Source organism: Primulina eburnea, chromosome 7 (genome assembly GCF_022965805.1).
Source record: "Primulina eburnea isolate SZY01 chromosome 7, ASM2296580v1, whole genome shotgun sequence".
In the NCBI taxonomy this organism is placed as follows: domain Eukaryota; kingdom Viridiplantae; phylum Streptophyta; class Magnoliopsida; order Lamiales; family Gesneriaceae; genus Primulina; species Primulina eburnea.
Window position 1 is genome coordinate 8,152,298 of NC_133107.1, and position 13,347 is coordinate 8,165,644.

Sequence of the window (13,347 nt, forward strand, 5' to 3'; positions counted from 1 at the left end):
GAAAGTTTGCGGACTTCAATTATTCGAACATCCTCTAGGTTGTCTATAAATAATTGCTCCAAAAAGTGAAATCGCTCGTCTTAAGCGTCCCTCATCCTCGGTCCTACAAGATTGTGAGAGGTGGTAAATCATGGTGACTCAATCAACCAGTAGCAACTAGACCTTATGCTAAGCCGCGCACAATGAGCTCCCCTCATTGGAGGGAATTTAACTGTCACACTGCCGCTTGCGAGACTCGATCCCTGATCATTGCTCCAAAACTCACTGCTACTGACCAACTGAGCTAAGCTCATGCGGGCGGTTGTCTATAAATAATGTTCAACATCCTATTCAATACTTGTATTTGAGGAGTGAAATATTCAAACTTAAAATAAGTGTTATAACATCTGGCACAGCAACTCCAACAGATCTTTGTATATCTTCAATTGTTTTTCTTTTGAGAACAGAAAAATCGTAAAAAAAGTTAATGAATTCCATAATCGTCATAGTTCTTAAATTGAACTTTCGAAAGACACGTCTATTTATATAGTATCCAAGAAACAAGCACTAATCGCTCTTGGAATCAAGCTTGGACGATTTATCTATATCATTTAAAACATATATGTATCCAAAGACATGAGAGTATTTAAAATTTGGTCTATTTCTCATGATTATCTCATAGAATGTCATAGTAAAACTATTTCTCAAATATACGCGATTAGAAATATGACATGCCACATTTAGGGCATCAATCCAAAAATGTTTTGAGGTGTTTTTTGAACTCGGCATCACCCTAGCCGTTTCATCCAGGTTACGATTTTTATGTTCGACAATATCATTTTGTTGGAGGGCCTTTGGGACAGAGAACTCGTGAGTTACACCCTTCTTATCACACAACGAAGAAAACAAAGAGTTCTCGAACTCTTTACCATGACCGGTTCTGATTTTTCTTACCTTCAAATTATGCAGGTTAATAATATTTGCAAGTAAAATTTTAAAATCAATGAAAGTGTCTGATTTTTCCTTAAGGAAACTTATCCATGTGAACCATGAAAAATTATCGACACAAACAAAAAAAAATTTTACTCCGCAAACATACGATCGTCTTGAGGATAAATTGGGCATACCTTGCACAACATCATACTTACTGAGGTTCATTTTCCAACTATCATTCATTTGCACCACCTCAATAGGTCACTCTTCCAATTTTCTGTTCAACATAGTCTGTGAGATAATATTTTGAACATGTCATGTGGCGTGAGCTTCAACTATCAAAATACAAGAGATCTGCAATATTAGTTCTCAAAGAAGTATAAATAACATGACAAGTAATTTTATCCTTTGACACCCAAACTTTATTCATTGAAGTTCGTTTGTTGGAGGTGTTGCGGTAGTTGTTGGGGACACGTTGTGAAACATTCGATTAGCTTCCCATCACATGTAGCCTTGTCTCAGCTTAAAACAATATGGTTTGATATGACCAGGTTTGAGACAGTGGTGATAAAGAAATTTGCATCTCATTTGCTTTGGCTTATGAACAAGACCTTGCTTCTTTGATGGAAAGATTTTGGCTGTATGAGTGACTGTAGGTGTACTTTATGTGTTACGCTTTTTCTCACAATTAAAGTTGGTTTTGATGACTTTCCAACTTCAAACACACTATTGCTGAAACCTAGACCAGTCTTATCATCCTTTCCCATAATCAATATAGAGTCAAGCTTGGATGTGCTTGTGTTAAATAACAAGAGTTTGAGTTGTTGTTTGAAGTTCGTCCTTGATTTTGCACAATTCCCAATCCTTCTTGCTTATGATTATATCAAGTTTGGCCACAATACACTTGAGCTCAGTGTTTTCCTTCGAGAAAGTTGTGTTCAACTTATTTATCTTGATATAGTCAGCATACAACTTCTCATACCAATTTATGTACGCTCTCCAGTACAATTTATCTGTCGTCAACTTCCAGTCATGAGCACTTGATATTCCAAGAGTTGTAGAATCGAGACATACTTATTTTTGAGTGATGTTCATGTCAGCTGTTGCAGCACCAGAGACAACATCCAGTTGATTAACTTGCAACCAATGTCTTTCTTGCAGCTAGGGAAGTGTAACTGTAAGGACCGTGTATCGTATTATCGTAAATCTTATATGATTATCGATAATTAATGGAATTGTCATATGATTATGTATTTGATGTACATTATGACAATGGAATTGAGAAATGAATATTGTATATGAATGGATGTTGTACGAATTTGATTTGAAAGGCCGGACGCCAAAATAAGTACAAAACCAATAGTTTGTACAGAACATGTGGCGCCCGAGCGGTAGGAAATTACCGCCCGAGCGCCAAGGTATGGAAATTGAAGATTCGGGCAGAGAGTTCCGCGCCCGAGCGGTAACTTTCTACCGCCCGAGCGCGGCATAAATTTAGCTCGGGGACAGAACTTCTCGCGCTCGGGCGCGAGAATCCTACCGCCCGAGCGCGGTAACGGTGGGATGATAAGAACGAGGTTTCCTCTTTCTTTCTTCATTTGGTTTTACATAACCTTCGAGAGAGTTGAGAGAATTCGAAATTCTTTCCTACAAATCGACTTTGAAACACCGTCTAAACGTGAAACAAATTATATATTTGTGATCGTCGCGTTGAGGGCTTCTGACTGAGGTAATTTTCTTCCAGTTCCATCAGCTTTAAATATCAAGGTGCTGGAATATCATGTATTTGAAATTGAATTTCTGATATGTAGTAGAATATCCGACAATAAACTCGTATTCGAAGTCGGAATTGAATTATGATATGATTTGAATTTGATATGAATTATTGAAGTTTCAAATGATAATTGAAACTCATATTAATGATTTTGGAGTATGTTATTGATTGAAATGAGTATGTAATTGATGTAGATTAAGTGTATCTTCAGGCTACATCAACTGGAACGAAGAATTGAGGTATGTTGCGACCGGGTAACATACGACAGGTATCTGTATTATATGATATATGTTGGATTGATTGGATTGATTTGATTGAGAATATGTGTCTATATGCCTACTTGTTGATTTAATGTGGCATACATGGCATTGAGATTGAGATATCGGTGTATAAAATAAATGTTTTGTTAACACACATCATTTAAGCATACATCGATACATGACATGCACGTTGAGCTATGATCCTTGGATACCCTGATATTATTTGATTGGATTCCGGGGTTTGTGAACACAATGCTATGTTTGGTATTACATGACCCTTAAAACATAGTCATTTGTGGCCCCATATGATTGGATATGAGATGTGGGATTGACGACGCTTCGTCGACGTTGTCATATGTGTATTCCCATATCGGCCGGTGTGCCAGCTCGAGCATTGATTTGATTTGATAGCGATTCGATTGATTCTGACATGTGCTCAGTGGATGGGCATTTGACCCTATACCTCCACGACATACATGCATTGCATACCATATATCATTGTTTAGATATCTGTGGTATATATGATTGGTTGTTCCATACGGAGCTTTGCTCACCCCCAAGGGGGGCTGTTGTTGTCTTTGTGTGTGGACAATGGCAGGTACTCCAGGATATCAGGAGACCAGAGAGGGTACTTCTGGAGGAAGCCACAGCTTGGGCTGAGGTTTATGTTTATGTTGTTCCCAGTATATATGTATATGTATCTATATACCGGGGCATGTCCCGAGGATATGAGTTGTTTGTATATGATTGGTTTTGATTACGTGTGGGCGTGTTTTATGATTTGAATTTAGATACTATTTTTAGTATTTAAATATCAGAAGAGATATTTTGGGCTCATTGTAAAGAAATTTTAAACTCGTTTTCCGCTGTGATTACTTAATCCTAATCAAATTGTGTTATAATGACGATTAGGAGCTAAGGGCCCCACACAGAGTGGTATCAGAGCATAGCTGGGAATGCTCTATTGAGTCTTGTGTACACGTAATAGGCACAAATGAATTGTGCGTATGTGTTTGATTTATTTGTATTACTTGCTCTTACTTGATTTGATTTGAGTAAGTATATGATGAAATTGATGATATGAAATGATGAGATTATGAGATTGATATTGATCTGTGATATTCATCATTGATTTGTAGATGGATCACACAGATGAAGTTGCGAGTAGTAATACTGAGAGGATTGTGGGACAATTTGAAGGATTGTCCATGGATGTGGTTATGGCTCGATTCCAGGATTTGAAACCACCGAAGTTCTTTGGCACTGAGAGTGCTGAAAGAGCTGAGGCCTGGTTGAAGGACATCGAGCACTTGTTTAATATTGTTGAGTATTCCAAGGCTCGGAGACTGAAACTTGCTTTGTATCAGCTGAAAGACCGAGCTAAATCTTGGTGGGAAGCCGCTGAGATTGGACTGAAAGAGACCGGGACTGAAGTCACATGGGATGTCTTCAAGGCCCAGTTTCTGGAGCAGTATTCTCCTCCTTCTTATTATACTGCTCAGGAGAATGAATTCAATAATCTGCAGCAGGGAACGATGACTGTTGCAGAGTATGCTTCTAAATTTTCTACGTTATTGAAGTATGCACCTCACGTGGCTGGGAATGCGAGGGCAAAATATAACAGGTTTGTAAATGGTTTACATCCTGTCTTGTATACATATGTTGTTTCTGGATTGCCTACCAGCTACGCAGAGGCAGTTGAACGAGCTAAGGCAGCCGAGGCTGGACTTAGGCGGGGAGGTCCACAGTATACTCCTCCACCACCGGTGTCAGCTCAGCAGCCTACTTTGAGACCGAGAGGTAAGAAGTTCAAGAAGACTGGCTCTGTTTCCTCGTCTTCTTCGAGTTCGAGTGGATCACAGAGAGGGAGTCCTGTGATTGCTCCCTACTGTAGCCATTGTGGAGGTAGACATACTATCGAGCAGTGTCGAGGTATGTCTGGTACTTGTTATCAATGTGGGCAGGAAGGCCATTTCTCTCGAGTATGTCCGAACAGGGGTACGACTTCTGCTCAACCCCAGCCAGGATTTAGAGGTGGCCCTAGTATGATGAGACCTGCTGTTCCTGTTCCATCTTTTCAGCAGTCGAATGTACCAAGAGCTCGAGGACCTGGTGGTCAGACTGCCCAAGGCCCTCAGCAAGTTAGAGTGTATGCCATGACTGAGGATCAGGCGAGAGAAGCTCCTGGAGGTGTGATTGCAGGTATTTGCACGCTTTGCGATTATCCTGCACGTGTTTTGTTTGATACAGGAGCATCTCATTCATTCATATCTCATGCATTTGTTGCATCTCATGATATTGAATGTACCTCGTTGTATGATACCTTGTCGATAGCCACGCTAGCAGGGAAGATTATATTGTCTGAGAAAGTTGTGCATAATTGTGTATTGATATATGAGGATAATGTGATATTTCTGAATTTGATTGTCCTCCCAATGCACGACTTTGATTGTATTGTTGGCATGGATATCTTGATGACAAATCGAGCTACTGTTGATTGTTGTCATGGAGTGGTTCGATTTCGACCGATTGAGGGACCCAAGTGGAATTTTTATGGCAAGGGTTCCCAAGCCAAAATTCCATTGGTATCTTCATTGGAAATGTCTCGACTTTTGACTAGCGGAGATGAGGGTTATCTTATCTACGCTATTGATGTTTCGAAGAAAGAGCCTTCCTTATCGGAGATTCCTGTTGCGAAGGAGTTTCCGGATGTATTTCCCGATGAGATTCCTGATTTTCCTCCTCATCGAGAAGTTGAGTTTAGTATTGATCTTGTGCCGGGGACTGCGCCTATATCTAAAGCTCCTTATCGCATGGCACCCCTGGAACTGAAAGAATTGAAAGAACAATTACAGGATCTTCTCGATAAGGGATATATTCGACCGAGTGTATCACCTTGGGGAGCTCCAGTATTGTTTGTTCGAAAGAAAGATGGTACGATGCGAATGTGTATCGACTATAGGCAGTTGAATCGGGCTACTGTGAAAAATAAGTACCCACTTCCTCGTATTGATGATTTGTTTGATCAGCTTCAAGGTACTTCTGTATACTCGAAGATTGATCTTCGTTCTGGGTATCATCAAGTACGAGTTCGAGACGAAGATGTGCCCAAAACTGCTTTTCGTACGAGGTATGGCCATTATGAATTTCTGGTTATGCCTTTCGGCCTTACGAATACTCCTGCTATTTTTATGGATTTAATGAATCGGGTCTTTCGAGATTATCTTGACCGATTCGTTATTGTATTTATCGATGATATTCTTGTGTATTCGAAATCGAAAAAGGAGCATGCTGAACATTTGAGACTGGTACTTCAAACTCTTCGTACTAGTCATTTGTATGCCAAATTGTCCAAATGTGAATTCTGGATGGACAAGGTGGTATTTCTGGGCCACGTCATTTCGAGACATGGCATATCTGTTGATCCTTCGAAGGTCGAAGCTGTATTGAATTGGCCAAGACCTACGAATGTTCCTGAGATTCGTAGCTTCATGGGTTTAGCTGGTTATTATCGTCGTTTTATTGAAGGATTTTCGAAAATAGCTAAACCTATCACTCAACTGACACAGAAGAATCAGAGATTCATTTGGTCAGATGAATGTGAAGCTAGTTTTCTTGAATTGAAGACGAGATTGACCACAGCACCTGTGCTTACTATTCCCTCAGGTACCGGAGGATTTGTGGTATGTACAGATGCATCTGGTAAAGGTTTGGGCTGTGTTCTGATGCAACACGGCAAGGTGGTTGCTTATGCGTCTCGTCAATTGAAATCTCATGAAACACGTTATCCTGTTCATGATCTCGAATTGGCTGCCATTGTATTTGCTTTGAAGATTTGGCGCCATTACTTGTACGGAGAAAAGTTTGTTATTTATTCGGACCATAAAAGTCTGAAATATCTCTTTTCTCAATCTGATTTGAATATGAGGCAACGCAGGTGGATGGATCTCCTGAAAGATTTTGATTGTGAGATTCAATATCACCCTGGATCGGTGAATGTTACTGCGGATGCCCTGAGCCGTAAAGTTTATGATTCTGTTTTAGCTTCTGTCAATGTCGCCAAAGTACACGAGGATATATGTACTTCTGGTTGGACTTTTCACTCGAATTGGAATTCTGTCACTGTCTCAGCATTGCAAATTGAGCCGAGTTTGATATCGAATATTCGAAAGGCCCAACGAAGCGATGCTCAGATTCAGAAGTCGAAAGAACTGGTATCTGCTGGACATCAGTCTGGATTCCAGATTTCTTCTGATGGTTCTTTACGACTTAATGGTCGGCTGGTAGTTCCCGATGACTCTGATTTGAGATCTGCCCTTCTTCGAGAAGCACATTGTAGCAAATACAGTATTCACCCTGGAGGTCGGAAGATGTATTTGACATTGAGACCTCAATTCTGGTGGAGACGTATGAAGAAGGACATTGCTGAATTTATTTCGAAATGCGTTGTCTGTTAGCAAGTGAAAGCCGAGAGAATGAAACATGGAGGATTGCTCCATAGTCTTGAAATCCCGAAATGGAATTGGGAACATATTGCTATGGATTTTGTGACTCATTTACCCCGTTCGCCCAAGGGCTGTGATGCTATTTGGGTTATTATTGATCGGCTTTCGAAATCTGCACATTTTATCCCGTATGAGCGGACTTATCCTTATAAGAGAATGGCCCGTTTATACATCGAGAATGTCGTGAGACTGCACGGTGTGCCAGTCTCGATTGTATCTGATCGTGATCCCAGATTTGCTTCTGAATTCTGGGGCAGTTTTCAGGAAGCGATGGGTACGCGTTTGGCTATGAGTACTGCTTATCATCCTCAAACTGATGGCCAGACTGAGCGTACGATTCAGACTTTAGAGGATATGTTACGTGCGATTGTGATGGATTTCAGAATGGGATGGCAAGATGCCTTACCATTGGTTGAATTTTCATATAATAATAGCTTTCAGACAAGTATCGGTATGGCTCCGTTTGAAGCTTTATATGGGAGACGATGTAGATCACCGTTATTCTGGGATGAGATTGGTGAGAAACAATTGACTGGACCTGAAATGATACAGGAAATGAATGATAAGGTTCAGTTGATTCGGCAGCGGATGAAAGCTGCTCAGGATCGTCAAACGAGTTATGCAAATAAACGAAGACGACCCTTGGAATTCCAGAAAGGTGACAGAGTGTTTCTGAAAATATCTCCCTTTAGAGGCACTGTTCGATTCGACATGCGAGGGAAGTTATCTCCTCGATATGTTGGTCCATACGAGATTCTGGATCGAGTTGGTGATCTTGCGTATCGATTGGCATTACCACCTGCTCTATCTGCTATTCACGATGTGTTTCATGTTTCTATGTTGAGGAAATATGAACCTGATCCATCGCATGTACTTGCACCTGATGAGGTTGAACTAGATCCTTCTCTTTCCTATGTTGAACAACCTGTTCGCATTATGGATCGAAAGGAGAAGATATTGAGAAATAAATCGATTCCTTTGGTACGAGTACAATGGACACGACATGGGGTTGAAGAATCAACGTGGGAATTGGAGAGTAAGATGCGAGATTCATATCCGCATTTATTTGATTCTACGACATCTGTGCCATTGTATTCGATGTCTTCTGATCCTTTTACTGATTTTAGTTTTGATATGTACTATAACTGGTGACATATTATATGCTTGCCAAGGTTATGTATATAATGATATTTGAGATTTCGAGGACGAAATCTTTTAAGAGGGGGAGAAATGTAAGGACCGTGTATCGTATTATCGTAAATCTTATATGATTATCGATAATTAATGGAATTGTCATATGATTATGTATTTGATGTACATTATGACAATGGAATTGAGAAATGAATATTGTATATGAATGGATGTTGTACGAATTTGATTTGAAAGGCCGGACGCCAAAATAAGTACAAAACCAATAGTTTGTACAGAACATGTGGCGCCCGAGCGGTAGGAAATTACCGCCCGAGCGCCAAGGTATGGAAATTGAAGATTCGGGCAGAGAGTTCCGCGCCCGAGCGGTAACTTTCTACCGCCCGAGCGCGGCATAAATTTAGCTCGGGGACAGAACTTCTCGCGCTCGGGCGCGAGAATCCTACCGCCCGAGCGCGGTAACGGTGGGATGATAAGAACGAGGTTTCCTCTTTCTTTCTTCATTTGGTTTTACATAACCTTCGAGAGAGTTGAGAGAATTCGAAATTCTTTCCTACAAATCGACTTTGAAACACCGTCTAAACGTGAAACAAATTATATATTTGTGATCGTCGCGTTGAGGGCTTCTGACTGAGGTAATTTTCTTCCAGTTCCATCAGCTTTAAATATCAAGGTGCTGGAATATCATGTATTTGAAATTGAATTTCTGATATGTAGTAGAATATCCGACAATAAACTCGTATTCGAAGTCGGAATTGAATTATGATATGATTTGAATTTGATATGAATTATTGAAGTTTCAAATGATAATTGAAACTCATATTAATGATTTTGGAGTATGTTATTGATTGAAATGAGTATGTAATTGATGTAGATTAAGTGTATCTTCAGGCTACATCAACTGGAACGAAGAATTGAGGTATGTTGCGACCGGGTAACATACGACAGGTATCTGTATTATATGATATATGTTGGATTGATTGGATTGATTTGATTGAGAATATGTGTCTATATGCCTACTTGTTGATTTAATGTGGCATACATGGCATTGAGATTGAGATATCGGTGTATAAAATAAATGTTTTGTTAACACACATCATTTAAGCATACATCGATACATGACATGCACGTTGAGCTATGATCCTTGGATACCCTGATATGATTTGATTGGATTCCGGGGTTTGTGAACACAATGCTATGTTTGGTATTACATGACCCTTAAAACATAGTCATTTGTGGCCCCATATGATTGGATATGAGATGTGGGATTGACGACGCTTCGTCGACGTTGTCATATGTGTATTCCCATATCGGCCGGTGTGCCAGCTCGAGCATTGATTTGATTTGATAGCGATTCGATTGATTCTGACATGTGCTCAGTGGATGGGCATTTGACCCTATACCTCCACGACATACATGCATTGCATACCATATATCATTGTTTAGATATCTGTGGTATATATGATTGGTTGTTCCATACGGAGCTTTGCTCACCCCCAAGGGGGGCTGTTGTTGTCTTTGTGTTGGACAATGGCAGGTACTCCAGGATATCAGGAGACCAGAGAGGGTACTTCTGGAGGAAGCCACAGCTTGGGCTGAGGTTTATGTTTATGTTGTTCCCAGTATATATGTATATGTATCTATACACCGGGGCATGTCCCGAGGATATGAGTTGTTTGTATATGATTGGTTTTGATTACGTGTGGGCGTGTTTTATGATTTGAATTTAGATACTATTTTTAGTATTTAAATATCAGAAGAGATATTTTGGGCTCATTGTAAAGAAATTTTAAACTCGTTTTCCGCTGTGATTACTTAATCCTAATCAAATTGTGTTATAATGACGATTAGGAGCTAAGGGCCCCACAGTAACTTTCTTCTTGGTTAGCTTCTTGCTCTTCATCAGAATCCTCGTTACTTAAAAGAAAAATTCAGTCTTTTATTTTTGTAAAGCCTATTCACACATTCATTTGCATAATGTCCAAAACCAGTGCACTTTTTACGTTGCACAAAATCAAATATGTTAAGATCATATTGGTTCTTACTCGCATTCCTTTGTCAAAATTTTTGTTGGGTAGATGGAAGTCTTTGAATTTTTTCAAGAGCAGATAGATTTGAAAACTTATATTGTTTTCCAACCTTCTTTTTGTCTCTCATTCGTCTCAAGTAATTTCCAATTATTTTCATGATTAAATATATAGATTCTTCACATATGTCCAACTCATTTACTTATTGTGATAATTGAAGAAGATCATTATAGAAATCTTTAGAAACATGGAAAGCAATAGTCTTACCTTTGTTCTTCTTTTGTAAATCCATGTTCATCTTGAAAGTACGAAGAGAATTGATCAAGTCATCTAGTGCAAGATGAGTTGTATTTCGTGCTTCATCAATTGCACAAATCTTGATATTGAAACATTTTGGCAGAGATCTAAGAACTTTGCTAACTAGTATTTCATTTGAAATTAGATCACCAAGGCTAAATGCTTCATTGACTATCTCTCTAAAACTGTGATCAAACTCGTTGATTTTCTCAGTTTTTTCTATTCTCAAACTTTCAAATTTAGAGGTTAGCATCCTTAACTTCGTTTTTCATACACTTTCAGATCCTTCACAATATTTTTGAAGGGTTTCCCATGCTTCCTTAGCAGAAATACAATTAGTAATCGGGTCGAACAATTTTATATCAACTGATGTGAAAATGACATTCAATGTTTTTGAATTGTAGTTCGAAATTTGGACTTACCAATTGCCCATTCATTTTATGATTTGATCAAACTGTCACTAATTTTCATTAAAGCTTTTTGGTGAAGTCCAACCATTAACAATTTGTTGCCACATTCTTTCATCTATGGATTTAATACAAAACTCTTATTTTGAATTTCCAAATATCATAGTTGGATCCATCCAAGACAGATGGTCGTAATACGATGCTGGAAAGTGACACGCCCATTAAATTTTACATGTTAAACAAAAATAACCAGAATCACACATACTACATCAAGAGTCTTCTCTAATACCAAGTGAAAGTATTTTATTTAACATGAAACGTAAAAATTGTGTGTATCTGATAAGTGTTGTCTTAGATGTTGTAACACTTCGTAACAATATGCAGCAGAATAACATAACACACAATTTATTAAAAATAAAACAAAGATAATTATGCACAAGTGAACACACTTGTGTGATGCTTCATTGAAAAATAATTATTAAAAAAAATCGAGTTTACAAAACAAATACAAGTGACAAAATGAAAAACTATAAAGTAAATTGTATCATAAAATCTTATAACAAAAAATAACTAAAACACAAAGATGCAAATCTGAGTATCTGAAATTTGAAGCAACAAAAAAAAACTCTTCAGTCAACATTATGTATGAGTGTTGTCTTTAAATATCTCCAAAAACGTCACGACAACATAGTAAATAGCGATACTTCGTTTTTGCGAGTTCTTCTGAAATTTCTCTCGTGTATTTCTTGTCTCGCTTCTACTCCCGCATCACTTTTTTGCAGCAATTATTCTTCAATATATTTAGACTTGTGTTGATCTTGATACGATTTCTTGAATAGTTTCCTACAAGATAAGGAAATTAGTCTTTCATTGTGAAACATATTCTTTTAACTATCAAATCTAGAGTTTAAAAAACTCATTATTTTAGAAAGGAAACATTGTTATGCAAAATATTATAAAAAATTTAAATAATTTAAGAGATAAAAGCGCCTTGCAGACACATGGCAATACATGTTTCCTTTCATATGATCACCAAAATATTAAAGCACGTCGATACTAGCCAATTTGAATAATAAATTGAAGATAGAGAGAAAATTTAAACAAATTGATAGAAGAATTTTGGACCGAAGAAGTGTAAAAATAAATAAATGTGGGGAAAGTTAGATTTAGAAATTGTGAAGAAAAATGCTCCATATTTACAAAGTTTTTTAAATTTTAAAAGTTCATAGGGTAAACTTTAACGCATGAATCCTGCTTATTCAACGCAATAATCACGGGAGACCATGAGAATAACGGGAATCACGGCTTTGAATGCAGGGAGATCGGGAGAGCTGCGACACTGACAAAGTGCAACATCCGCTGTCAGTAGTGGACTCTGCCAAATAGTTTACATAGGCAGCATCCACTGCTCATGACGTTTTGTAGTATTCTTGCAAAACCTTACTAGCCAAATTAGTTCGAAATGTAATTGCTTTAAAAAAAATAATAACAAAAAATCCAAATATATATGGAGATCATTCTTTTAAATTTTATTTTTATTTTTATAAATTATGAAAAAATATTTGATGAACATATTTTTTTTGGAAAAAAACGTTGGGAAGGGAACTAAATTTAGAGGGGGTGAATAAATTATTCTTAGCAAATAATTTCAGATGGATTAGTAATATTGAAATTTAATTCTTGCCAGTTGGGTTCTCGGTAAAACAATCAATATAAGTTGTACGGAAGTAGTATTACAGAGACTGGTTGCACCGATGGCTTAACAAGAAGAGCAGTTGGGTTAACTGAACAGTTGTAGGGCAGATAAATTGAAAATTAAATAGGCACAAAGTTGTTTCTGAATGTTCGGAGATTTCAATACTCTTATATTGCATCTTTTTCTTTTCAGAAGGTTTGCACTTACAGTCTTTTGTAATTACAAATAATTTGAAATCGCTCATTTCAGTAGGACTTAACAATGCCTAATTTTAACTCTTAGTATACTTCAATCTAAACAATTTTAGCAGTAAGATTTTT